The sequence below is a fragment of the Notamacropus eugenii genome, chromosome 3 (genome assembly GCF_028372415.1).
Source record: "Notamacropus eugenii isolate mMacEug1 chromosome 3, mMacEug1.pri_v2, whole genome shotgun sequence".
In the NCBI taxonomy this organism is placed as follows: Eukaryota; Metazoa; Chordata; class Mammalia; order Diprotodontia; family Macropodidae; genus Notamacropus; species Notamacropus eugenii.
Window position 1 is genome coordinate 457,580,420 of NC_092874.1, and position 26,955 is coordinate 457,607,374.

Genomic DNA, 26,955 nt, shown 5'->3' on the forward strand with positions numbered 1-26,955 from the left:
TTGTTCAGTGAGCTTTTGAACCTTCTCCTCTATCTGGCTAATTCTGCTTTTTAAAACTTCCTTCTCCTCATTGGCTTTTTGGACCTCTTTTTCCGATTGAGTTAGCCTCTTTTTAAGGGTGTTATTTTCCTCAGCATTTTTTTGGTTTTCCTTTAGTAAGCTGCTAACTTGTTTTTTAAGGTCTTCTATTGCCTGAGCCCAGTTTAAGTTTCCTTTGGAGGTCCTGGAGGCAGAGGCCTTGACTTCCTCTGACAGTATGCCTTGTTCTTCCTCATCTGAAAGGATGGGAGGAGACACCTGTTCTCCAAGAAAGTAACCTTCTATGGTCTTATTTTTTTTCCCCTTTTTTGGGCATTTTCCCAGCCAGTTACTTGACTTCTGAGTTTCCTCTCTACAACCACCTTGCCTCCAGTTCCACCAATCCAGCACTGGGAGCTGACATTCAGATGAGCTGCTCCAAAGCTTCAGAGGCTTTAGACGGGGGCAGGGCCGCTATTCAGTGTGAGATTAAGATCAGCTGCTCAGAAGGGGGCAGGGCCAGTACATAGGGCTCAGTTCCCTCACGGGGTTTATGATGAGACCTTCAACAATAGATGCAGGCTGCTGCCTGCTTTGGGAGCCCCGTCTGCTGCTGCCTCTGCTGATGCCACCTGAGGAGGCCTGAGTTATGGGAACACCCTGTTCCCTTCTCAGCCAGCTGAAAAGACCCTCTTACTGACCTTTGGTGCCTGTGGTTTGAGGGATCTGTGCTGCTGCTGGAGATTTTGTCCCTGAAGCCTGCTCGGATCTGCTCCTTTCAGTGTCTTGTGGCCAAGGCTGGGCTGGGCTGTCCTCTGCATCCAGTGTGCAACAGACTTTTCCCATCGGTCTTTCAGGTCACTCTGGGATAGAAATCTTCTCCACTCTGTTTTTCTGTGGTTTCTGCTGCTCTAGAATTTGTTGAGAGTCCTTCTTTACAGGTATTTTATGGGCTGTGGGGTAAGAGCTAGCTTATCTTCGTCTTTCTACTCTGCCATCTTGGCTCCGCCCCCAGAACTCACTTCTGGGGATAGACCAATGTAAATTAGGAGGCCGGAGCTTTGGGAGCATCTGAGCCTGTGATTTTATCATTATACAGAACTCCCAGTATGGGAACTTCCTCCACTGATGTTCATTAGCCACTCACCCATAACTTACAGTCTCAGAGTTGCCAGGGCACTGAGAGGGTAAGCGTCTTGGCAACATAGCCAGTATAGGTCAGAGGCAGGACCTGATGCCAGATCTTCCTGACCCAAAGGTCTCTCCTTTCAAATGAGAAAGTTACTTCCCTTTTTTAATATATACTAGTTTAGAAAGTATTCAGGTGGCATGAAAATGGTTTGGGCATTCAGACAACAAACTAGAATTTTTAGCAAGATACTACAATTTCCACACACATAAAACCAAGAGATCATCCAGTATGGAGCTTGTATGTGACTTTATTCTTCCTACAACTGATCAGAGTAACTCTGTCCCTTGGCCTCTGGAGTCATTATTAATAGGTATAGGTCTGCTTTCTTTCCCCCCCTCAATTCCCTTTTTGCCTTTTTTATTCATTATCTTAAGAAATTTTTCACTTAAATACAAAAAGACAAAAAAAAAAAAAAGATCATTTCCATATTTACCATACATACCAACACAAAAAGAGGATTCAATATAAAATCACAAATTTCCATTTTACAGTTTGCTTTAAAAAAAAACAATCCATGTAATAAATGCATCATTTTTGAAGGTACCCTGCTCTTCTGTGCTTGCTTCTAAGTTTTCTTTCGTTCACTCTGACACAATTTCCTTTCCCTCCCTCCTTCTCCCCTGCCCTAGAGGAGGTTCCCATCACATACACATTGCTACTTATCAGCTCTTTCTCTGGATGTGGGCAGCATGTTACTTTGCAGGGATCTGAGCATTTATAATCCTCAGAATGACTCGGTTGTTTCCAATTGTTCTTAGAACAACGTGGCTGTGACTGTGCATGATATTCTCCTGGCTCTGCTCATTTCACTCCATTGTTATTTCCTGCAAAGATTTCCATGCTTTCAAACAACGACCTCCTGGTCATTTCTTAGAGGAACAGTATTCCACCACAATCATGCACCATGACTTGTTTACCCATTGCCCAACTGGTAGGCATGCCTTAAATTTCTACTTCTTTGCCACCTCAAAGAGAGTCGCTATAAACACTTTAGAATGTATAAGTTCTTTTCCTTTTTCCCTTAATCATCTTGGGAAACAGACCTAATCGTGGTATTATTGGATCAAAGGGTATATAGTTTTATAATTCTTTGGGCATAATTCCAGATTGCTCTCCAAAATGGTTGAATCAATTCACAGTTCTACCAACAGTGAATTAATGTCCAAATTTTTCCATATCCCCTCCAACGTTTGTCACTTTCCTCTTCTATCATTTGAATCAATGATAGGTGTAAGATTTTAAATATGCATTTCTCTAATCAATAGTGATTTAGAGCACCTTCTCAATGACCACATATGATTTTGATTTCTTTGTCAAAAAACTACCTCTTTATATCATTTGAGTATCAATTGGGGAATGACTCATATTTTTAGAGATTTCACAAAGTTCACATTTGTATAAATTTGACAAAGTTCTTTATATGCTTGAGATATGTGATCTTTATCTGGGAAACTGTCTGTAAAAATTTACTTCTAATTTTCTGTTTTCCTTCTAATCTTGGCTACAGTGGTTTTGTTTGTACAACCCCTTTTAAATTTCATACAAGTGAAATTATTCATTTTATACCTCATAACGCTCTTTATTTCTAGTTTATTCAAAAACTGTTCTCCTATCCATAAGTCTGATAGGTAATTGTAATTTTCTTACATTTCTCTTTCTATCTAGGTCATGTATCCATTTTGACCTTATCTTGGTAAATGGTGTAAGATATTGATCTATGCCCAAATTTCTGCCAAAAATTTTGGAAAGCATTTAGTTGCAGGTCTGGTGCATAGTAGTACTTCTATAAATTCCCCTCCCCATCTCCTTATAAATACATGCAAACATCCTGCAGCCCTACAGAGATGTTTTTCTTCTTCCTCATACTTCCCTAGGCCATCTTGTGTAGACCACCTATCTGCTTTCATCACATACATCATTGCTCCCTCTGTGAAGACTGTAAACCCTTGGTAGGCAGGGACTACCTTTGGAAAACCTTCCAAATAGTTAAAGACAGCTGGGTGGTCCAACTGAAGTCTTGTCTTCTCTATGCCCTTAGGGGAATCAGAGCATTAACTTGACATCCTTCAATCCTCCTGACTGGCCTCCTCAGGACACTCTCCAACAACAACCAGTAGACATTTTGTGTCATAAATTGGAAGATTAAAAGCGATAAATATGTGAATAAAATGCAAATGTATTCTACTCTCATGTTTAATCAAAGAGACTGTTGACCTCTGAAGTCATATGCCATACATCCCATCAGCAAAGAACTTCTGAAGGCCTTTGGATAAATATAAAATGGCCGAGCACAGAACCTCTGACTTCATGAATTAGCAGCTCAGAAGAGTCAGAGAGGCGGCCCAGTTAATTGCGGTAGGAAAACCTGTTAGCAGGGATCCGAGCTGTGGCCAGTTGGCACTGGCTTGGGAGCCAGAAACAGCCATGAAAAGTTACTGCCAGTTCCCTAAGAAGCAACCTTCTCTACTGTGGTCCAGTGACATTTTCTCACAATTCACATACCTTAGGAGCCAAGAGAATTTTTCTAAAAATAATCAGGAACTGACTCAATTTATTATTTGGGTTAATTAACCAACTCATATCATGCAGTCAAACAAGAACTGAACCTTTAATAAAGATTATGGTCTTTGATACAAGAAAACTAATGAGAAAAATCAGATCTCTACTTAATCTTAAGGTTAAATATGGCGGGCATTTCCAGGTAATAAAACCACAACTCTACAACCTTAAACTAAGAAAGCCATTTATCTGGTACCAAAATAAAAAAAGAGATCTGTAACTTTTAAAAATGTTATGTCTCTTGGTGTGTATCTATTTGCCATATAAAGGCAGACATGTGAAACGTTTTTCAGTAATTCAACAAAACAATTCAGTAATTCAGTAATTCAACAAAAGTAATTAAATACAAACCTTTATTAAAAGTGTTGAGGATGTGTACTGAAAACCAGCAGTCCTTGCCTACCAAGAGTTTATAGTCTTCACAGAGGGAGCAATGATGTACGTGATGAAACCAGCTAGGCAGGCTACACTCGATGGCTTAGGGATGTATGAGGAAGAAGAAGAACATCTCTGTAGGGCTGCAGGATGTTTGCATGTATTTATAAGGAGATGTGGAGGGGAATTTATAGAAGTACTACTATGCACCAGACACGCAACTAAATGCTTTCCAAATATTATCTCATTTTGGGCTCACGAGTGCCCTGCAAGGTAAGTACTATTATCATCCCCATTTTAGAGTTGAGAAGACTGAGGCCCAGTGCAGTGTAAGTGTCTGAGGCTGACTGGAGCATCAAGCCCAGAGCTCTGTGCACTGTGGCCTTCCCTACCAGCCTCAAGAACGTGTTATAACTTCTGCTTGCACAGGGCCTGAGTACTGGCCTGGGACTTAACTAAATCATCGCCATCACACAGACTTATTGGATTCCAAGTGCCTTCTCTAAGTGGCTTCTTAAGTGTACAGTAAAGATACTGAACAGACTAAGATAATCTCAAAGCCTCAGGGTTCCAATCCAGGAACTCAAAAAAAAGACCAAAGCGAAGGAAAAAAATGAGACAAAAGAAAGGCAGATGAAATCTAACAGGCATCAAAATGAAGTCTCACATCTAGGATAAAAACTAGCATAAAATTGGGGAAGGTGAAGCAGTTTCCCAACAGTTTGTCCAGAAAGGATCTGGGAGGCTAGGAGCAACATGGCCAGGATCCAGCAGTCAGGAGAGTGCGTCCAGTCTCAGGCTGCATTCCAAGAGACCCACCTCATGTTCTGAGGGGCTTGCAAGGTCTGCTGTCTCTACTGGCTCCTGCCTTGACTTGCCACATATGGGACAAGGGGCTCAGTTCTGGGTGCTGCATTCTAGGAAGGACACTGATACTCTGGAGAGTGTCCTGAGGAGGCCAATCAGGAGGATGAAGGACCTCAAGTTAATGCTCTTATTCCCCAAAGGGCATAGAGAAGACAAGACTTTAGTTGGACCACTCAGCTGTCTTTAACTATTTGGAAGGCTGGCATTGAACAGGGATTAAAAGTATTTTGCTTGATCCCAGAGTACAGAACCAGGAAAAATGGGCAGAATTTAGAAGAGGTAAATTGAGGTTTGATGTAAGGAAAAGCTTGCTAATTATTAATCATCAATAAGTTAAAAATGGTGTCCTAGGAGGCAGTGGGTTTCCTATGCCATCTTTTAGCAAAGGCTAGATGGCCACTTAGTGAGAACGCTGTTGAGGAAAGTCCTATTCAAGTACAAAGGAGCCCAGATGGATCTTCTGCGTATCTGACCCCTTCGGCACTTATGGACTCCATAGTAATTTAAGCCCTTTGGTCCTCAGATTTATCATGTAATGAGAAAATCAGAATAATATGGCCTGTTATATCTGCCTCACAGGGTTGTTACGAGAGCCAAATGAGAGAATGTGCCTTTACCACTAAATCCCTAAAGCACTCTGTGACAGTTATTATAATTATCATTATGACACACCAGTCCTCTGTGTTAGAGAAATGGAATTAGTGCACACTGAAATGGATGAGAGAATATTCTTAATAAATGAAATTCCTAAATTTGTAGCCAACTTTATAAATATCTAAAAGACATAACAGTGTTCAAAATAAGGTGCCTTTTGGTCATGATGGAAGTCTTCTTGCTTTGACAGCATTATATGATGAGAGAAAAATAGTTAAAGAATTTATAGTGCAGAAAGATTATAGCCTTTCCATAGTGCAGAAAATTTATAGTTTCAGCAAGGTCAATGATTTTCAAATGGGGTTTTATTATCATTATTATTGCTGTTATCAATTTTTTTAAAATGGCAGTTTGATAGTAGCTCCAAAATGCACTTGGACTCCCAAGATGGCAAGTTAATGAAGACTTGTTACTAACTAAAATGGATTTTTAAAAGTAATTCTTTGCATACAGCAAAACCTTTGAACTAAAATTCTCAGAGTGCCTGCAGAGAGAACATACCATAAGTTACTTTGTTCTCTGCTACTCATAAAATATAGACTAATCATAAAAACAGTTTTAAACTTGAAAACTTTCTAAATTAAAAACCTAGAGGGAGTGACTATTTAAGAGTGAAATGAGAAATTATGAACATGTTGATGGCATTTAAAAATATAAATGCTTATAGAAGAAAATGTTCTAAGAAGGAACTTCTTATGGGTGTTTCGTGTTTTAACCACTGTCTAGAAAATGAGCAGAACATAAGATATATTTCTATCCCCAAATGAACTCTGAACCCCTCAAAACATAACTTCAAAACTCAAAATAAGATAATGAAGATATTTTTACTCCATTTATGTAGTAAAATCTATTATTTCTCCAAATAAATCTAGAGCTCCAGAGTTCTGGAATTCATCCCTTTCTTGCACAATTTGCCTTTGTCCCCATTCTCTACTTCCCTAAGTGGGACTTTACATTGGGCAACAATTCCACTTTATACTGTGAATGTAGTAACAACCATATTGAGTAATTTCACTTTTCCCCTCATCATAAACATGGCTGCCAAACATCTGAACCAGAAAATCGGCAAACAAGTAGAAAAACTTGCATGTCACCCAAGGTACTAAACCAAGTCACAAGGAAAAATATTCTAAACATTTAAAAGATGTTTATAGCAATGTTCAAAAGGAAAGGTCTACTGAACTTGATGGAAATCTTGTTTTTCTAGCAGATTCAAATCAAAGCAACATAAAACACCCTGGTTTTCTCAGCTGAATATAAAACCTAAGGCTTATAATTAATAATCATAGTAAATCTTGGTGTTTCTAAAGAGTCTATATAGTCATACCATCTCTAGAATATGACATCACAATTCTAAGAGGTTTTCATATACAAACATTCTCATACAGATCCAACCCACAATAAGTTTTAGACAAGGAGGTCTTGTTTCATAGGTTGCAAAAATACATACTAAGCCCTGCCACATCTCTACTGATGACAGCCTGGTGCTTCTATCTTAAAACTCTGCTTGGGGGAGGAAAGTGATGGGAAGGTTGAGTTACTAAAGCTACAAGGGGCAGCACCATGTGTCAGATGGTCCCCAGTTCAGACTCCAAAGGACAACATTCTAATTCAACTTCTCAGCATAGCTTTAAATAAGCCCTCCACAGTCTGGCACCCCTTCCCTAGGCCTGGAATGCACTCACTCCTCACCTCTGGCCCTCCTTCCTCTTACTTGATACTTAGGAGCACTCCATCTTATTGAAATGCTTTTGTTTTTCCATACCTGTGTACAAATTGTGAGGCTGGAACAGAATGTAAGCTCTTTGGGCTAGAGATAGTTTTTTATCTTGCATTCCCAATATTATAGTATATTACCTTGCATAGAATGATAAGTGCTTGCTAGGATCTTGTGATCTTATTAGTACATGGAATTTCTAGAAGAAAAAAATTCTGCCATTGATGTAGGTACCTTCTCTGCAGGTTACAGTTGGACAGAGTCACCCAAGACTTCAAGAGCTTACAAGTCTTAGCCAAGGTCACCCAACCAGTCAGTGTCTGAGGCAGGACTTGAAAGCAGGTGGAAGGCAGATTTCTATCCATTATGCTACACTGACCTTCTGAACACAGATGAGTAAAACTACACACAAAATATGTATGGCGTACAGGAGGGCAGAAGAGCACTAATGGATTGGGGGAGGGAGGAGGGTTCAGGAGAAGCCTTTCCAGTGAGCAAGGAAGTGGATAAGCATAATCAGAGTATCCATTTTTTATAGTTAGGCTGTAATACAGATTTAAATCTTTCTATAATAATTCAAAAGGCAATTTCTGATCTAACACTGCCCTCTGGGTCATTATCAGGGAAAACAATCACTTCTTTTTTTTTTAGCAGATGTGCAAAAGTACCAGTGAAGAGTGTTCTAAGATAACAGAACACCCTATCTGTGAACAAGTCTTCAAATTCTTCTCCATCTGTTGCTGCGTATGTTTTATGTATTCAGGTCACTGGTTGAGCAATACATACTAAATCCCAAAGCGAATGCATGCGTGTGTATGCATGTGCACGCACACATACATGCATGCATTCATACACACACACACACCCCAACTAGTTTTATCACTAACAAAAGTTTTTGCTTTTTAAAAAAAATCTGTTTCAAAAGAGAGATTAATATCATAAATAACCACAGGTTTATAAGGAAAATTACCTAATAAAACTAATACTCATGACTATATACAACAAGGCATCCATTTAATGAAAACTTTTGTTTAAACTCCGTAGAAATCTCTAATTTTTCTTTTAAAAAAAATGTAAGGCTGAATTTTTGTTTGAGCGCTCACTTGAAGATATCTAAAAGTAACTACCAAAGCAAACAAACAGCCACATGATTACCTAGGAGAAGTTTCCATGAGCAGAGCAGGTCTGTCTCCTACGCCTGTAAATGAATCCTAGAATCAACGTGTACCTGAACAAGAGCTCCCTCTGCTGCACGGAATACCTGACAAGAGGCCGTCCATCCAATGAAAAAGGGCCCAAAGCCCCTCCCAAAGCCACCCATTCCTCTTTGGGACTGCCATGGACTTGACTTTACAGCTTCCCCCCATGACTCCTAGTCCTCCCCTCTATGGCCAAAGATAATGAATCCAATCCCTCCACAATTTCCCTAAGACTATTCCTCTCCAGACTCAATGTTCACACTTCTTTCAACCAACCCTCAGAGGGCATGACATCAAGACCCTTAACTATTCCAGTTGTCCTCTTCTGGAACCTTCCTAAAATGCTTCAGATGTAGTGGTCAGAGAAACACAGTGAGATTATCACCTCACTCAGAATGAATACTATATTTTTTTAATAGGGTCTAAAAATAGTATTGGCTTTTTGTACTATTGTTGAAATATTGCATTTGTAGTCCTCTATAACTACCAGCTCTTTTTCAGAGAAACTGCTTCTTTGGCACACTTTGATGATCTTATATTTGTGAAGTTGTTTTTTTTTTAACTTAGTATCTACCGTTTAACTAGTAACTAAAATTTAATGCAAAATAAAGGAATTAAAATCGGTTTGTAAATACTGGAAGTCATTTTATATCAAGAGAAAAAAAAGGGGAATTTCTCCACTATTTGTTTAACAAGGATTTGTGTGTTTGCTAAGTGCTAAAACCTGATGGAAAGTATTAATTTTGGCATATCCTTTTACTACAAGGAAAAAAAGAGTATTAGAACATCATTGTTGCCACAGATTCCATTTTAAAAGAAATGAATGTTAGTGTTTGCTCTTGGGGAGAGGGGTGATGACAAGAGGGATTTGCAGGGGGGACTTGTTTTCAACTTAGGTACTACTGAATTGTAAAAAAGAGGGGTAGCCTCTCAAAGGTCTAGTCCAAGGATTTGTTTACCAGGAAGATGATTGCTTTGTCTTCAGCAACATTTCAGAAAACCTACAGAAAATCCCAATGGAAAGGGCAGCTTAAATATAGTAAGAGAACAGCTTTGGCAGAGCTTTAGAGTAAATCACGATTTTATCAAACTGACCAACTCATGAGTCAGTCAATGGAATAGGCAGTCAAAAGAGATTTATGATTTGTACTCAAATGTAAAGCACAAAGTCTCTTTGCCTTCGATCACTCCCACAAAATCAGGAATATTACAATAGTTGTATTAGCAACTTCATATTTCAGTATTCAAGATTATTGATACTTTCATGAGAAAGGACAAACAAAAAAGGTAAATGCGAACTCTCTCTCCTACAGGATACTTTTAAAAAAATAAAAAATAAAAAAATGAAAAAACCCATTGTTTTGTCATAATATTTGGTATAACCAACCAACATCTCACACCATATGCCAAGATAAACTAATGGATACATGGCTTAAACAAAAGGTGACATCATGATCAAATTAGAGGAATAAGAAAGAAATCACTTTTCAGTTTCATGGTTTAGGGAAGAGATCAAAACCAAACAAGTGATAAAAGAAGATATTACAGGAGGTAAAATGAACATTAATATTGTATAATATTATGTTATAATATTACATTATATTTATTGTTATAATTATGTATATAATTATATAATAATAAAATGTTCTTGCACAAACAAATCTAATGTTGTTAAAATGAGCAGAAAATGAGTAACTAGGGAAAAAAACCTTTGCATTAAGCTTATCTGATAAAGATCTCATAAGACCAAAAGCCATTCCCCAGTAGATAAATTGTTTTAACAGTATGACCAGGAAAGGAAGAAATCCAAGTTACCAACAACCAGAGGAAGAAATGCTCCAGATCACTAATAATTAGAAAAATATGAATTAAAGAACTCTGAGTTTCTCCTTTACATTGATTATATTGCCAAAGATGACAAAAGAGGAAACAGACAAATACAGGAGGGGTTGAGTAACAACAGGCACATTAATGTGCTGCAGGTGTAGCTAATAACTGTGGCAGTTATTCTGGAATACAATTTGGAACCATGCCCCCAAAGTTACTAAACTGTACATGTCCTTTGACCCCGGCCCATAAGTGCTAGAAATCAAAAAAGAGGAAGAGTATCTATATGGACAAACATATTTACAGCAGTTCTCTTCATAGTAGCTCCAAACTGGAAACTAAGGGGATGGGGAATGGCTAAACAGATGATTCTATAGTAATGGAACAGAAAGTTATCAGGCCACAAGAAATGATGGGAAGACAGCTTTGAACCTGCACAGAGTGAATGAACAGAGAGAGAATCATGTAAACACCAAAAAGAAAAGCAACCTCAAAAGACACTAGAACTTTGATCAATGTAACAATAAGTGGAGTCCAGCATACTGAAAGTGAAACATACTATCTCTTTCTAGAAAGATGTTGGATTTAAAATGCCAGATTCTATGGTCCAGATTATATAATTCAGCATTTAAAATAGATACCTACATAGTTGAAGATACCTGTATCTACATATAGTTACAGCCATAGATATATGAATGTTTCTAGCTATAGCTACATATACACATGTACCTATACATACATTTTTAGAAATGGCCAAAGTAGAAATATGTTTTGCTGGACTATGAGTATTTCTTCCGATGGTTTTCTTCTTTGTTCAATTTGGGGTAAGGAGAGCGAATAAGAGAGGCAATAAGTGCTTATAAAAATAAATGAAGTCTATCAAATCTTAAGATATGTAGGGTGGATTCACTTAAGATAAAAATGTAAAATTATATAGTTGGAGCATAAAGGAAACCCAAATACTTGTACAATGAAACCTAACTTAGAGCTCTTGAAAGTATTTTAGTGCTAGCTAGAAAATGAGCAAAGATGGTTTTATAACATTTGCATCCCCAAATAAAATGAGCCCTTCAAACTGAATTTTCAAAATTCAAAGTTAATGAAGTTATCTACATTAACATTTCAAGAACAATGAATTTTTCAAATGATAACATTGCTGGACAGTAGATGAGTTTTAGCAACCCAAGAAGAATGATGGTATTATTTAAGAGGAAACAGATGTGTATCAGATGGCAAACTCATTAGAGTACCCCCCATCGTTAAAGAAAACAGGGTTAACAGTGAACCATCTGAAAAAAATGTGAACTGATTAGGAATATATAAGCCAAAGTTAATCTCCTATTTATTGGCAGGTAATGCCTTTAAGACATGCACATGCATTGAGTTTAGGACCATAAAGCTCTACTCTTGGTTCATGTGAAAAAATCCTACAAAGCAAAAGCCTTAAGTATAGAACAAAATTTTAGGAGAAAAGTGTTGAAGCATAGATCAAAGGGGAAAAACCTCTATATATGAGTTATGTGATCATTTGAATTTCTATATATTTGAAATATGCTTGTTATAACTTCTACAGTCTTTTAAAATATATTTGTAAAATTCACAGCCTGCCTAAGTCCCATTACCAAGCTCATGCATAACAAACAGCCTTATACAGCTAAGAGGTATCATGTAGTTTAAGCAACCCATGAGGAAACAGACCCAAGGAAGTTAATTACTTGATCTGTCCCAAGTCACAAGGTTTGTTGTTGACAGAGCTGACAGTAGAATAAGTCTCTTGATTTCTGAACCAAAAGACTTTCCTGACAAATGGAAAGAGATAGATGCCCAGAGCCATACCAGCTTAGAATAGAACTTTGTCTATCAAATTATGGAGAACAGAGGATTCTGAGCAATATTCTCTCATAGAACAAAGAAAAGCAACAGATGGTCAAAGTAATTTGAAGAATGCTCAGCAAGCTCTCCAACTAAGCAAAATCATCCCAAGAACATTCAAGGATGGAAATGAGAGGATTACCAAAGGAAAAGGAAAAGATTTGGGAGACAGAAAGTTCAATGAACTATTTTTCCTATCAAGGACAGTGGAACCACAACCCTGCTGCCAGACAAGTCATTGAACATGGTTATTTCTGACATGGTTTCCAAAGAATCTGACATGATTCCAGTTTATGCATGGCAGGTATGTGCTGTAAAGGAGCCTGCAAGGCACCATTTCGTCCAAAGGTGCTTGTAGAAACGATACTAAAAGGAAAAAATATGGGAAAAGCAGCCAGACTGGACCAAAGTGCAGGTAACAGATATTTGTGCTAGCAGTGACAGAACTGCAGGAGCACTGAAGGGCTGCAAAATAAGATAGAAGAACCCAACTGAGGAAATAAACATTTATTAAGCCCCTACAACATGCCAGGCACTATGCTAAATGTTAGATTTATAATGAAAGACAAGACAGCCCCTGCTCTGAAAGAGTTCACAGTCCCCAGTGGAGGAGCCGACATGCAAATAAGTGTGGACAAGCAAACGACACACAGAATGTGCTGGAGTAACTGACAGAGGCAAGGTGCTAGAGCTATGGGTGTGGAACGCAAGCTCCTAGGTGAGACCTGAAGCCAGGAGACAGAGATGAAGAGAGTGAACAGTCCAAGCACGGGGAAGTCAGTGAATATGCCCAGAGCTGAGAGACAGAATATCATGTGTTGGATTTTGGGAAGTTGACAGGGAGTCCAGGGCATTAGGCTTTATCTCAAAGTCTCAGTTCTACAGGGTAATGATGGTGTCTAACATCCTTTCCTTCTACAGAATTATGAAACCTGGACATACCACAAATACCATTTTTGTTAAGTCATTTCAATTAGGGTCACCACGAGCCATACTTTGGCATTACTAAGAGGCGCATCCTGAAACACAGTCAGTAGAGCAGGCCTGGGTCAATATTGACTGGACCACAACTCTGCTAGAGCTATATAAATAGCACAACCTAAAATATGCAATCTCCAGCGGCCAGGGCTGGGCCCCATTTCTACTCCCAAGGTCTCTTGGTTGCTCCTGTCTCAAGCCATGTTTCATCTCCTGCTCTTTCCCCCTAGCATCCAGTCACAATGTCAAAATTGTACAAGGGAACAAGAGGCCATACACTGCTTAGTAAAATAAACACACGTGCAAATGTTTGCATAGTTATCAGAAATCCAAAATAGATTTATAGTACTATAATTCAAAATAACTATTAGCCAGTGCAGAGCAAAACAAAATTTCTCAAAAGGGCATATACTGAATATGTCACATTATACATCTACTGGGCCACAGATGCCTCAGAATATTTTAATTTTAAATGTTAACTTATTTACGGATAGTTCAATATGCTAAAGTGTGTTTTAGAATTCAATCGACCCACTTTCCCTTAACTGCTACTTAACTGTAACTTAACTGCTTAACTGTAACTGCTACTCTCATGTAAAAAGAAAAACTTAATAAACAGTAGAAGCAGAGAAGGGCATTGTTAGCTGAAACTGTGGTATTTGAAAATCATTGCTAACATTGTTGGAATTTTCAAAAGCAATCCCAGGAAGCCCTGGGACTTCGGGGCAATACATGTGGATTTAAAGGGAGGGAGAGAGGTTGAGGAGAAGAGGGAAAAAATCTGATTTTTTGGTCACACCTCCATTAATCAGAGTTGGTTCCTGATTATCAGGTAAAGGGCTCATTCCTCCCCTTTATCCAGGTTTTTACTCACTTCTTTTTACCTTGTGGGATATTCATTACACCTTTTCCTCTGGCCTTGCCTGACTCCTAGTGTCAAGCACACAATGCTACTCTCAACAGCATGAATCTTCGGAGCCAGCGTCTCATTGTTCCATGTATGAACTAGGGGAGGATTTAAGTACATGAACCTGAATTAATATCAGTACTTCCTTTGGTTTTTGCTTTCAAATGAAATTTTCTGCTTGTCAAGATTTGTTAGTTTGGTCTCCATAACTGGAGTTCCTATACCTTCTATGGATCATTTTTTGGCATTTGTTTAGATTTTGGATACAAGTCTCAATTAATTAAATAAAGTTAAATTAAGTAAATTAAATAAAATAATTTGATCATTCTGGGATGAAATCCTACTGTTTTAAAAACATATTTTGCATATTGAATTCATCACCAAACTAAAAGGATTACGGGATTTAGGGCTGGAAGGGACCTTAGAGTTCATTACCTACTTTTTCGTGTTATGAGCCCCTTGGTAGCCTAGTCAAGTCTACTATGAGCACTTCTCATAATGTTTTTAAATGCATAAAATAAAATATACAGGATTACAAAAGAAACCAATTATATTGAAATAAAGTTATCAAAATGTTTAGAAAAGAAGTTCATGGACCCCAGATTAAGAACCACTGATTGACTACAACTCCCTAGCTAAATGCAAGCTAATGAGGTGGGTGTGTCAACAGCTTCTGCCTCTGTACTTGGGTTTCTACTGTATATAAAAGTTCTAGATCTAACTCCTGGGCTTGCTGGCAGCCTTTCACTTTAATGAATAAAGAAGGCTCATAAGACCTCAAGAATGAGGGGGAACCTCAAGAAATGATCCAGTCTCATTCAAACTAGAATAGGAATCCCTTCCAGCTAACAAGCGGTCATTCAGCCCTTGCTTAGGATGCCTCGAAGGCAGCAAAAATCCTGTTTCATTTTCTCACATCTCTAAGTATTAGGATTTTTCCCCCTTTTATCAAGCCAACATCTGCCTCTCTGAAATTCCCTCCAACTCATCTTAGGTCTGCTTCTGGGGCTGGGAACAAGACATCAGATCTTGTCACTTAAGCCTTTCTAATATTTGAAAAGAGCTAACACATCCCCCTAACCCAAGGTTTCTCTTCTTCAGGTTAAACTTTCCCTAAGTCCTTCACCTGCTCCCAGTAGATCACAACTTCCAATAGCGTTCATGACACTATTTGGTGCAGAAGGTTTTCAGAGCATTCCTAACTACTCTTTGAATGTATGGCTTTGTTTTTAAGAGGAGAACCCCATACACCTTCTTATTTAGCAGTGTGATTTTCTAAATAATTACATCCATCCATACCATGGTATCCTATAGATCACACACAAAATAATCAATTTGTGTCCCTTTCACTTCTCTGATGACCACATAGGCCCTGTGGTACCAGAATCTGAAGTAAAAAAGGACATGCCTTGTAAACTTGAAAAGACAGTATCAGAATATTTTAATTTCATATATATTTCCTAAAAGGAGTGGAAATGAAATGCTTTTTAGCCTTGTAAACACAGTAACCTAATAAAATATATGAAAAGAACCTTGACTAAGAACCTTGTCAGATTATTAAACTAAATTCTACCTGCATGTCAATTCTTGAGAGCACCCCACCTGCAGAATTTACATAGGCCAAATTAGCAGTATTTCAGGATATGCTGTAACAATCAGTCACTTCTGTCCCACACAGGGAAGAGTGTCCAGTAGAGGAAATAAGTGCCTGTTATGGACAGTAATATTTCAAACAAACTAGGACACTCTCAGTTAAGGAACTTGGCCTTGCCCTCCAGCAACATTCCACAGAGCTTAATTTTGTCACTCAATTAATTCAAAAATATTTCTCACACTTCCTGAATACTTTTCTGTGGCAAAGAAGCACCATCCAAAATTAAGCTTTCACTTCTTTAAAAAAGCTGTCAAAAATCTGAAAGAAAGGAGTCTTCAAATCAGTCCCCTCTTCAGTAGATTACTTACCATCTATTGGTTCCTATAAACTGTGGAACGATACAGATTTCCCAGAACTACCATCAACCATCAAACAACTCCTTTATTTGTAGTCAAAGTGCTGATTTAATTGTGAAACTGTAAGAAATAATCTTATCAAGTATCACTACAAATTACAGTACAATTTGCACCCAAATGATGCTAGAGTATTCATGTTCTCATCTGAAAGGGCACATTGCAAAAAATGAAAATGCAAATTCCAAAACCTCATTATCTCCCTCCCCAGGCTAGTCTGTTTCTGGCAAAGTTAAGGAGATGAAGCCTGTGGTAGCCCTCAATATTTCTCTGCCCTATATTCCCTTTTGAGTTATTCATTCTACCCTGGCCTCAAAATTATGTCCCTCTTCTAGTCCATATAACAAATAAATGGCATGTGGCAAGTTGAACCCTAACTATCCAATCTAAACAGACATCCTAGAACTAGATCTGTTCTCCCTCAAATCATACCTTTCTTGAGATTTGTTGTTAATCATTCTGCCTATACTCTGCCTTGATGGTGCATTCGATATGTTCTCTGAAGTGGAGATGAAACAAAATATGAATCGAGTCTCTGCTGCTTGTGCAAATTTTGGCCTAACAACTAACACCAAGAAAACAGAGGTTCTCCACCAGCCAGCACCACACCATTTATATGTGGAACCATCCGTTACAGCAAATGGAGAAGTTCTGAATACGGTGAATAAGTTCACTTTGGCAGTATACTTCCCAAGGATGTACACATTGATGAGATTGATACAATTACTGCCAGTGTTTGGGAGTCTCTGGAGGAAAGTATAGAAGAGAAGAGGTATTAGACTGACTAGCAAACTGAAGGTCTATAGAACCTGTGCTGACCTCATTGTCGTATGCATGTGAAACGTGGACAGTATACCAACAGCATGCCAGGAAACTAAATTTCTTCCATTTGAAATGTCTTAGAAAGATATGGAAGAACACCTGGTAGGATAAGGTGCTGGACATCAAGATCCTCTCTTGAATTAAACTGCCAAGCATTCAGACTCTACTGCAGAGAGTCCAACTCTAATGGGCTGGCCACGTTGCTAGAATGTCAAATATAAACTTGTCTAAAAGTCTATTTTATGGAGAACTCATACAAGGCAAAAGCTCACATGGTGCTCAGAAGAAGCAATACAGAGACACTCTCAAGAACTTGTGACATGTGAGACAGTGGCATGGGATCACTCAGTATGGCATGCCTCATCAGAGAAGGTGCTGTGCTCTGTAAGCAAAGCAGTATCAAAGTAGCTCAAAAGAAATGTGAGATGTGCAAATGTAGAGAATCTGCCCCAAATAAATATTCACATGGTCTACTGGTGCCTGACCTGTGGTAGGGCATTCTGAGCACGTACTACTCTGATTGGCTGCAGTCAGACACTGTAACTTGACTTTAATATAGTGATGTCACTTTGGTCCTTTGCAAGAACAAAGGACAGCAGCCTAAAACAGTGCTCTCTCTTCAGGAACTTAGGCCACTGTATTAGAACACTGGCTTATCCAGCTCAGTTACCTTCAGATGTGAGCAGTGCTAAAACACACACCACACAAATTTCAATTAAGTCAAGGTATCAAACACTTATGAAGCACTTAGGACATAATAGACACTGTGCTAACAACCTACATACAACTTGATAGGAATTTCCAATTACAATTTTTAAAAGCACATTCTCTAAGGACTTATTGTGTAACAAGCACTATGTTAGGTGTAGGAGCAGATACAAAGTTTAAAAAGTATAATGCTCTTTCCCTCATGGAATTTACAGTCCTGTAGGGGAATATACACCATATACAAATAATTATAATATGGAAAATCATACATATTAAATACAAATTGGCTTACTTGCAGTTCCCATACAAAACATCCTATCTCTTCCATGCATGCCCTTTGAGGGCTTCTGGGTCAAAGAAAAAATTCTGCAAGCAGTCTGAAAGAGTTCAGAGATAAGGCACTTTAGGATCAAGGACCACACGGCATTCAGCAGATGCAGCAGACGAAGGACCAGACTGCATTCAGGAGGACTCACCTTCTTGAGTTCAGTTTGGCCTCCGACACTTACTAGCTGTGTGACCCTGGGCAAAGTCTCTTCCCCAGTGGGGAGGGCATCAATTCTACCTTTTAGAATACTTAGCTTCCTTAAAACCTCAAGGTAGGTGGGCCCAGCTGCCTTTGCGCCCATGCCCCAGCCCCTCACCATGGCCCCCACTTCTCCCATAAAGCAGCCTACATTGAGTCAGCACTTGAGCTGCAACCCTTCACCATGGTGGCAGACATGGGTGACTTTCATGCCACTGATGAGTATAAGCCCCAGGATGATGCCACCAATCCCATGGCCCAGATGCCAGCCTACCAGGACTGAGTGAAAGATGCCATTGTAAATGGAAAAAAGCTCGGGGGTTCCAGGAACAACAGATTCAGAATGCCAGTGATAAGCTGTTTGTGTTATTTGGGGCTGAGGTTCTAAAGAAGATTCCAGGCTGGGTCTCCACAGAACGATGCCAGGTTATTCTTTGACAAAGAAGAGGTGGTCCAAAGGGCCCTAAGATTCATCTTCCTCTACAAAGAAACTGGTGTGAGCAAAGAGCACATTCTGGTCAAGCTGGCCTCCACTTGGGAAGGAATTCAGGCAGGAAAGGTCCTGGAGGAGCAGCACAGCATCCACTGCTGTTCTCCTTTGCTCAGGCCATGGCTGTGCTGAGGCTGGCGTGACCCTAATCTCCCCATTTGTCAAGTGCATCCTGGACTGGCATGTGGCAAATACAGACAAGAAGTCCTAAGAGTCTCAGAAGGACCCAGATGTAAAGAGCATCACCAAAATCTACAACTGCTACAAGAAGTCTGGCTACAAGATGACCGTCATGGGCGTGTCCTGCCATAAGGTGGGTGAGATCAAGGCCCTGACAGGCTAGGACTATCTCACCATCTCCCCCAACCTCCTAGGAGAGCTGCTCAAAGAGACTGCCAAGCTTGCCCCTGAGCTAAGGCACGCAGACAACCAGATGGATGGCAGGCTGGGAGTCTGGGCTAAGCTGGTACAGCAGCCAGTGTCCAGGGAGGGATGCAGCTTTCTGCATTTGTGTGTCAGTCTGCCTAATGCATTAAAATGATTACTTACCTCAAAATAAACCCAAACAAACCTCAAGGTACCACCTCCCTGTTGAGATTTAATCTAATCCCCTCAATGGCTAGTGCCCTTTCTCCAAACAATATTGTATTTATTTGTACATTTCTACCTATTTATATTATTTCTATCTCTACATCTCCCACATTTACAAAAGTTGAAGTGACAGCAGAAAATGGACAGACTGTGGAGGAAGCTGCTGGAAAGCATTCTGATATGATGAACAAAGTCATTAAACTGCACACCTTTGGGTTCAGCTATACCGCTACTTGGTATATTCTCCAATGAGGTCAAAGAAGAGGAAAAGGATCGATGTCTACGAAAACAAAACAAAATGTACAGCGGCTCCTTTCAGAGGAGTCCGAAACTAAAGGTAGGGGGTGTCCACCTCCCGGGGAAGGTGGAACAAATTATGGAACGTAAATGTAGGGTGAGAGGAAGTTTTGGAGGACACTGGGAATGGATACAGAGGGAAGTGAGCAGAACTAGGGTGACAATTCATACACTGACAACAACACCATAAAGAAAAAGAACTCTGAAAACCTTTAAGATTACGAAGAGTGCAGTGAGAAACTCCGAGTCCAGAGCACTGAAGATGAAGTGTGCTAGCCATCTCCTGAAGTAAAGGAAATGGACTGATGCTGAAGAAAAAGTCATACCTTTTGTGAAATGGCCAATGAATGCATTTGCTTTACTTGGTCATGTATGTTTGTCAAGAGTGTTTTCTTTTTCTTTGCTTGTTGTACAATGTCTTATTATCTTATGGAGCCACTGGCTTCTATTTGGTCTGTTCTGATCTTCAGAGCATTTGGTGCTTAGACAAGGTTTTGCGCCTCTTGTGCCAAGCTGTTAATTTCCTTTCCAATTCTTCTTTCCATAGCTCTCATTTGTTTTCCAGTGTTTTCCTCTAGAATTCTCATTTCATTTGTAAAAATATTTTTAAAAACTTTTCAGAACTCTTGCTTCATCTCTTCCAGGAATTCTGCTGAATTTGTGCCCAAGCTGGGTTTTCCTGTAGATATTTTGGAGTCATTCTCTTCTGGGTCTGCATCCTGATTATCCCTGTCACCATAATACATTTTTATGGAAGGTTTCTTTTTTTGGTCATTCTTCCAGCCAACTTTTTAACTTTGGACTTTATGTCAGGGCCAGGCTCTGTGCTCTTCTGAAGAAAGGTCTGGTCTGGTCCAGCTGCTTCTTTCTTGGAGGTGCTGAGTACTGTGCTATTCCAAGCTCGCAGGGTCAGCTCAGGTTGGGGACCTGCAAGCTTTCAGTGCTTTTTAAGTGGTCTGATCCAAGGTAAAGTCCCCTTTGTCTAAGTTCTACACATTCCTGACCTGGATTTGGGTTTAAGCAACAGTAGACTTCTTTGTCTCAGCCACTGAGACAACTAGGAAGCTCTGTGGCTTCAGAGAGACAACTGTAGGCTACACTTTGGTCTGAAAATGCTACCCTCACTATTCTACTGCAGGCTTCAGACTGGCTTAGAAGTCAGTACTAGAACCTAAGCCACTGTGCTGCTATTTGCTTCTGAAGCCATTTCTCTGTACCCACCCCAGGGCCTGTGCTGGAAAGCAAGGAACAGAGGGGTGTGGTGGGTATAGGAGGGGACACTGTGTACCTACTCTCCATCTGACCTAAATCGGTGACCTGAAACTAGGCAACAAATCTGCCCATTGGTGACTGTCCCAGCCAAAGTGCCTCTGTATGGGTCTAGATGGCCTCTTGCCCTGCTATAGAGCTTCTTGCCCTGCTGGCATGGTCCTCTTGGCTAGGCCCCATCTCCAGAGTCCATAGGTCTCCCTGAATTTGAAAAATGACTTGCTGTGACTTTTTCTTGGATTCTTTCATCTAGATTTGGTCTAATGTATTTTCTAGACTGGGGGGGGAGGGGGTGTTTTGCAGGAGAGCTCACTCTATTATTTCCTGCTACTCTCCCATCTTGTCTCCACCCTCTCACTGAAATGCACTTCTTTCTTACTTCCTGATTCTGAAAATGAATGAATGAATAAAGCATTTATTAAGTGCTCACTGTGTACAAAGCTGTGCTAACTAAGTATTGGGGATGTAAACAGAAAAGATAGTCCCTGTTCTCCAGGAGCCACATTCTAACAGGAGGTTTCAGATGAAAATCAAACTGAAAGGTCCCAGTTACAAAGCAGAGGTCAATGGTGATGCCTCTTCTTTAACGTCATTTCTTCCAATAAAACCCCATCCATTTCTGATGCTCAACCACTGACCAGAGCCAAAGACTTGGATGACACAGAGGCTTTCTCTCCTGGATCTTTAGGAGCAATAGCCAGGCTTCATCTGCCCCAGCCGCTTCCTATGGTAGTTAAGGTGCTGAATGTCTGACCTGCTTGTCACATGTTGTCTCCTTACTCTCTCAGGATGCCTTGCTGCTTTAGCAAGGATGGTTTGCCTATCCTATTAGTGATAGTTGGTAGGAACAGCTGGCCCCTTCTCCACGGGAATTGCTTCCTTGAATGAGGGCTATAAGAGCTGGTGTGGACAGAGGCAGAGGGAGCAGTTACTTGCAGAACTCCTGTAACCATCCGTCTGTGGATGGCAGTAAAATCAGCAGTTGTTAGTAGGGATGAGAAGGAAGGTACCCCCTCCACAATGACTTCTCTCCACAATGGCTCCAGGGGTTGACCTGGAAGCAGTTTTGGGGGGGGGGTGCTATTCCAAAGGCTTTGGGGCTCAGAGTTCTGAGCTGTCTTCCTTAAGTTCTGAGAGGAGAGGGTGGCCAAGGTGGTGGTGGTCTGATTTGCTTGGTGCCTTAAGTGTCTGAGTTGCAACAAGCACTTCTGATCCTCTCTTGCTTCCTTCAATATTCAGTTCAAGGGCAACATTTAAAGGAAGCCTTTCTGGAAACCCTCAGCACCTTCCCTAATTACATGTATCTATTATTTACACTATACATATATATATTATATCATGACATATACACGTATATGTAAGTCCTTATTTGTAACTGTTCTCTTACCTGACAGACTCTGTTTCCTTATGGTCTTTGAGTTCCCTGTACTCCACACATAGTAGGTGTTATAGAAACGTGTTTGCTAATTGAGTAATAATACCAGTAAATGTCAACTTGTTAAAGAGACTGAGGAATCCTGTTTTCTGTGTGTCAAGATGGGATCACTAATAGGAGTATTAAAATTCCTAAAGATGAAGATGAGAGATAAAGTAGAAAGAAAGATGGCGAGCCAGATGCCAAAGAACAGGGGACGTCACAACCTAGACTACATTTGTTTCCTGATCCTTAGGTCTCTTACTTGCTACACAGTACTAACGTCTAAATGTTGCTTGGTCAGTTACCACTTCTCTTCATGTCATCTTTACTCATTTGTTTAACATTCAGCTCAGAGAATTAGGCACAGAGTCAGTCGTGGAGTGTCTGAAATAGAGCTGAAGTTAAATTTTTGAAATCTGGCAAGAGATAAAGAAACACCTCCTACCCCTGGGGGCTGGGCTACATTTCTGTCATTACCAACCTCATGGTAACGTCTATTCAGAGGTGATGTTTTGATGAGCAGAATGAGCTTCGCAGACCCACCAGTTACTCAAAGCACGTTACTCTGCACTCACAAAGTCACAGAACTTTAAAACATCTTTTACTTTTCAGAGTGGAAAACTAATATTTAATGTTCTTTCAAAACTCTTAAAAATAATAGAATTTTCTTTTATTTAAAAAATAATTTTATTTAAAAAGAAAAGAAAAGAAATTAAAATTGTATTTGCTAACACAGCTAACAACTGAAAGCTAGCAACCCCTGAAATCAGTTTGTCCTGCTCTCTATTTCTAATGCTTCCGGCATCAGGTATAGCATTTTAGCTTGCCCTTTAGGACCTCGTCATCCTGAAAGAAATTTTCAATGGGAACTTAAGTTAGTTTTAAAGTTGGTCTTAAGTTAGTTTGTGGCATGTTAGTTTCCTGAAATGGTAACTTTTCCCCCTCCTATATTAAATGTACATACACATACACACACACACACACACACACACAACAATACAAGGAAATAAATAATCTGGTGAAAACTGGTCATTTTTTATAACCACAAAACTTAGTCAGAAGGGCAATGTGAAAAACTTGGGGAAAGTTTCCTGTGTTCTTTACCAATAAATACATGTAACTCTCAATCACTGTCACTCAAAATTATTCATGGCTTCAGTGAAATACTTCATGTAGTAACTGATAAATATGACCAAGTGTTGGACTATAAATTGACTTAGAAGTTGAATTCATGGCGTATTCTGGAAACTTCAAATTCTAATATTCAACATTCATTCGCCCATGTTCATTTGCTATTAAAACCACATGTTGGCACTGAATCATTTTATGGTTCATTTGAGACAAACATGCAGAAAATTGTGGGAAACAAATACACGCTGAAAAGTCTATAAAAGGCAAGACTCTCCATAGCAAACCAACCTCAGTTACGAGGTTTCATGAAGCCTAAGCTAGAAAATTCTATTTGCGGTTGAAAAGAGGTTTGCTTAATAAGAAAACCACCACAACACAGCCATTAGTACAAAAGTTGACCAACCATTGTCCAAATGATGATTCTTATCCTAGACATGAGAAAATGTGTATTCTATTACAAATTTAATGAGAAAATGAGTGCACATAATTCTTAAATGAAATGTTCAATAAATAATAGACATAAAAGTTATTTGCTGTGACTCTAGTTTAAAACATAAAGCCAGAAGAATGCAGCAAACAAGTATTTGAGTCAATTGATGCAATGTCCAAAATTAAAAATATTCTTTCCCTAATTTTCAAATGCTTACAAATCTAGATTTTAAAAATATATGCTTTTGCAATACAATTTAAAATAGAATTTTTGTTTCTAAGATTTTGTGCATGTTGATTTTTGGGTGGCTTATTTGTGGTGAGGAGGGATGGGGGAAGCATCTGTTTGATTTTTGTGGAGGAGGGGTAACTATGCACAACACTTAGAATGAAACAATATTTAAATCTTACTATACCACTACCCCCTCAAGGTCCACAGAAGCAATCTTATGGGAGAAAAAGCCTTATTTACAACCGATTTGTCTCTTGATATTTTTTTCAGAAACACTGTGCAATGAATTCCATTCCATAGCAAATAAAGACTGCAAGGACTTCAAGCTAGAATGCAAAGTACCAAGTATGATCAAAAAAATAAAACTCTGCTATAAAACATGTATTCCGTTAAGTAGAAGGTTCAATCACAGCTCGTGGCTACTCAAACTTTCTCACTCTAGCACAGATTTCATGTCTCCCAGCATAAGAAACTTAAAAGAGTTTTGGTGAACTTAATTTATATCTCAAACACACTATCACTAATTTCTTTCTCCTACACTCTGAAAAAAATTCCGTTTAACTAAAATTTAATGCACATTTTATAATCATTTGTCATGTTAAGAACAGTCAGTGATTGCAAAACAACCAGATAACTACTGCTGTAGCACTTTGAAAATTAGTTTTATGGTATTTTATGCACACAATTCATGTTTTATTTTCCTCTAGAAATAGATGTACATGTATACATAATGAGCATGTAAACACATTTGATTTCAATTATAATAGGTATATAAAATATAATAAAATTTGCAGTCTCCAAGATCTAGTGCATTTTTATAAACAGACATCCAATGTTTTCTAAACTTACGTTCATTTTAAAAGGCATTCAAATGATTTCACCTCTAACCATTTATTCAAAGAACTCACAGCAAATATAAAAGCTGTCTTTACTCCTCAAATTTTGGCTTAATTAGACATTCAAGTTACAAATACATGAGTTTTGTCCCATTTTATTTAAAATATTCTCTTATTCACAAAATGCATTTATTTCTAAAGAAAAGTAAGTCATGAACTGTGCACATAAAAGAACACAGGAAATGCATCTCTAAATACATTATCTATGGTGCTATGAGTTTGCTGTGATACAGAGATAACTGTTACAAACTACAAGAAAGAGCAAGAAAGAATGTGAATGCAAAATTCCCATCAATCTCTTTGTTTCAGAGAAAAAATATTTAATTTCCTCTTCTCCAAAAAAAAATAGAAAACTGACTTCTAAAAATATCTAAGAATTTTTGGGTTAAGAGAAAATAAATATTATGCTCATTAAGCATATCACCTCTTACCACAACCAAAGCATTACTGTCTCATGTTACATTTCCAAATACATGTAGTCTCCTTCATTTCTGTTCCCTCAAACCAAAACTTTTCACAAATCTATATCCATCAGTGTTTTCTAAAACATTTTAGACACCTTTTTTATTCCACAGTGTAAACAAAAATCTTAATAAACTCTGCCTAAACATATAGTTTCCTTTGTTGTGGTTCAGTCATGTCAGTTGTGTCTAACTCTTTGTGACTTGTTTGAAGTTTTCTTGGCAGAGATACTGGAGTGGTTTGCCATTTCCTTCTCTAGCTCATTTTATAGGCAAAGAAACTAAGGCAAACAGGGTTAAGTGACTTGCCCAGGGTCACATAGCTAGTGAGCGTCTAAGATGAGTCTTCCTGACTCTAGGCCCAGCACTCTATCCACTGAGCCACCTAACTTCCTGCTTGGATAATTTCTATCCTAATCACTTACTCTTTTTTTCTTTCTATTAGTCATTCTGGTCCTTAAAAAAAAAAAAAAGGAACAAACAACAGAAATAAAATTCAAGAAAAAGCATGAAGTTTAACATCCTAAATTTTTTAAAAATCAAAACTGTGTTTTAGTTGATGTGATTTTACTACATCATAACCAGGCCACAAATTTCTGTTTTTAGATCAGTGAATGCACTATGCCCCATTTCCTCATGGTGTTTGATCTAATTATCCAGCTCCAGTCATGTGATTCTGAGAGGAAAGATGGTAGAGCCTGGAAAATTTTCAAGTTATTTTGACATAAAGTAAAATATACACACCCAACCTTGGGAAAAACAAAACAAAACAAAACCTTGCTTCTGTCAGACTTAACTTAGAGAAGCAGCAGGAATCAAATGATCAATTAAACAGATGAGTCCCACACCCTGGCTTTGTACTACTGTTTCACCAAAGGAGGTGAGCAAAAGCCCCAAACAAAATAAAACCACCAAGCTTCTGACTCCCCCCCACCACACACACACACACACACACACACACACACACACACACACACACACACACACACACACACACACACACACACTTTGCCTTGGTGATGGGGGTGGGGAACAGTTCAGAACAGCTGTGGCTTCTGGCAGCTGCAAGTGTGAAATTTTAGACCCTAAAAAAATTGTTACCAGCCTAAAGAATCCCAGGATTCTAACAACCGATACTTCTGTTATGAAAACCACAAGATGTGTTCTTTTTATGGTACTATCTTTCATGTTTCTAAACATTATGTGACTAAAATTTAGTAGATTTACAGCATATTTATCAGACTAAAATGAGAGTATAAATTAGAAACCATTTCTCTGATAATTCCTACCATAATTTACTTGGTAGCCTGAAGAGGTCTATACAGCAAAAATCAAAGCAAAGAGGGGCTCTGGGAAAGGGCCTCAAAAAAACCCACCTCATTTTCTCTTAAATCTTAAGAAGCTTCTATCTTGCAAATAAGATTAAATTGTTCCCTGCTCTGCCTCTCAATTTCTTTAATTCTTGGGGGGTGGGAGGGAGGGCGTAGTTCCTAGAACTCCAAGTGACCACTTCC

General features: G+C 38.9%; 1 protein-coding gene and 1 pseudogene across 6 annotated transcripts in view; one reads left to right on the plus strand and one right to left on the minus strand.

The window, feature by feature from the left end:
• The window catches only part of SLC25A26 (solute carrier family 25 member 26), a 189,340-nt gene that overhangs the window by 75,009 nt on the left and 87,376 nt on the right, over positions 1-26,955 (minus strand). The gene's annotated exons all lie outside the window — the stretch shown is intronic.
• LOC140531169 (transaldolase pseudogene) overlaps positions 18,348-26,955 on the plus strand; it is a 31,348-nt pseudogene continuing 22,740 nt past the window's right edge.